Raw genomic sequence first — 2,725 nt, 5'->3', positions numbered from 1 at the left:
GGTTAGGACGGTTTCTGCTGCAAACAACAGAAACCAACTCAAAACTAAAAAAGTAAACAACAGAGATAGTTAACTATTTAACCAGCTCTCCAGAGGTCAGGCAGCTGCCAGGTTGATTTATTCTGTGTCTCAGTTGTCAAGAACCAGGTTATTTCTATTATTCTGCTCTACTACCAAGAATGTTTTGGTTTTATCCTTGGTCGGCTTTCCTCATAATCACGGGATAAATCACCGTAATTCTAGGTATTTTATTCAGCCACAGTAATGTCCACTCAGAGTCTTTCAAAAACAAGAATTTCCTCATCTTAAAAAAAATATGTATATATATTTTTTCTTTTTAATGTTGTATTGTGGAAATTTTCAGACCCAAAAAACGTAGAAAGAGCAGTATAAGAAATCTTCATGTGCTCTCACTCAGATTTACCAGCTATCAACTCTTAGTAATCTTGTGTTCGTAGTCTCACCCACTTAATCTTCTACCACTACCACCGTCTGTATGTAAAATAATAATTATTATTATTGTTATTAAATAATAATAACAATAATAATGACTAATTATCTAATCAGAAAGCAAATTTCCTCAACTGCCTCATAAAGGATTTTCTCCCTACCTTCAGTTTGTTTTTTGGCTCAGAATCTGAAGTCCACAAATTGCAATTGGTTAATATATCCTTAAGTCTTTTTTCTATAGGTTCCCCCTTCATCTCCCTTTTGTTTCTCTTTGTAATTTTTTTTTTAATAAACTGAGTCCTTTAATCTGTAGAATGACCGGATGATTCACAGTCTGGGTTTTGCTTATTGCCACTACATGTATTTTTTTGGTTTTATTTTCACATGTTCTTTTCTCTTGTACTGCCTATACGTTGGTGTTTAGATCTAGAGGTTTGATCAGATTTAGGCCTATTGTTTGGACAGGAATACTTCATAGTATTCCCGTATAATACTATCAGGGCTTACAATGTATAATTGTTTTTTTCTTTTTGATGAAGTCATCCATCCATTATTGGAATCACCCATTATTTCACTAGCAGTTGTAAAATGGTGATATTGTAATTTTATCATTACATATGAGCAGGACTACTTCTATAATGGAGAACTTCATTCACCAACTCTTTGATTATACTGAGGTAGATTTCATATAGGAAAGATAGATTAAATACTTGGGTCTTTCTTTTTTTTTCTTTTTTTGGTGTGGACTAGTTTTAAAGTTTTCATTCAGTTTGTTACAGTATTGCTTCTCTCATGTTTTGGGGGGTTTTTTGGCCCCAGAAATTGTGGGCTCTTAGCTACCTAACCATGGATCTTGAGCCGGCATCACCTTCATTGGAAGCCCAAGTTTTAACCACTGGACCACCAGGGAAGTCCTGGATCTTTCTTTTTATTTCCAAGTTTCAAAACATGATGGCTCTCCAGCATGCTCCATAAGTGCCCAATACATTATTTTTTATGATCATTATGAACTCAGCAATTTAAACATAAATTATATGGTTTAATCAATTGCAGTTATTATCCTTATCAATACTCAGATTTCCCATCCTTGACAAATGGGAGATTCTTAAATGCTCTTCCTGACTTTTTTTGACTCAAAACTAGTAGTCTTGGATAGCTTCTTTGCTTTCTGTATATAGGCTATAAAAATCGTATCCGAGTCTACAGGAGACCCACCTCAAAACAGGGGACACATACAGACTGAAAGTGAAGGGCTGGAAAAAGATTTTTCATGCAAATAGGGACCAAAAGAAAGCAGGAGTAGCAATACTCATATCAGATAAAATAGACTTTAAAACAAAGGCTGTGAAAAGAGACAAAGAAGGTCACTACATAATGATCAAAGGATCAATCCAAGAAGAAGATATAACAATTATAAATATATATGCACCCAACACAGGAGCACCACAGTATGTAAGACAAATGCTAACAAGTATGAAAGGAGAAATTAACAATAACACAATAATAGTGGGAGACTTTAATACCCCACTCACACCTATGGATAGATCAACTAAACAGAAAATTAACAAGGAAACACAAACTTTAAACGATACAATAGACCAGTTAGACCTAATTGATATCTATAGGACATTTCATCCCAAAACAATGAACTTCACCTTTTTCTCAAGCGCACATGGAACCTTCTCCAGGATAGATCACATCCTGGGCCATAAAGCTAGCCTTGGTAAATTCAAAAAAATAGAAATCATTCCAAGCATCTTTTCTGACCACAATGCAGTAAGATTAGATCTCAATTACAGGAGAAAAACTATTAAAAATTCCAACATATGGAGGATGAACAACACCCTGCTGAATAACCAACAAATCACAGAAGAAATCAAAAAAGAAATCAAAATTTGCATAGAAACGAATGAAAATGAAAACACAACAACCCAAAACCTGTGGGACACAGTAAAAGCAGTCCTAAGGGGAAAGTTCATAGCAATACAGGCACACCTCAAGAAACAAGAAAAAAGTCAAATAAATAACCTAACTCTACACCTAAAGCAACTAGAAAAGGAAGAAATGAAGAACCCCAGGGTTAGTAGAAGGAAAGAAATCTTAAAAATTAGAGCAGAAATAAATGAAAAAGAAACAAAAGAGACCATAGCAAAAATCAACAAAGCCAAAAGCTGGTTCTTTGAAAGGATAAATAAAATTGATAAACCATTAGCCAGACTCATCAAGAAACAAAGGGAGAAAAATCAAATCAATAAAATTAGAAACGAAAATGGAG

Source organism: Bison bison, unplaced genomic scaffold (assembly GCF_000754665.1).
Source record: "Bison bison bison isolate TAMUID 2011002044 unplaced genomic scaffold, Bison_UMD1.0 scf7180017864517, whole genome shotgun sequence".
Lineage (NCBI taxonomy): Eukaryota > Metazoa > Chordata > Mammalia > Artiodactyla > Bovidae > Bison > Bison bison.
The sequence above is the reverse complement of the archived record's forward strand: the minus strand, read 5'-3'. Positions refer to the sequence as shown.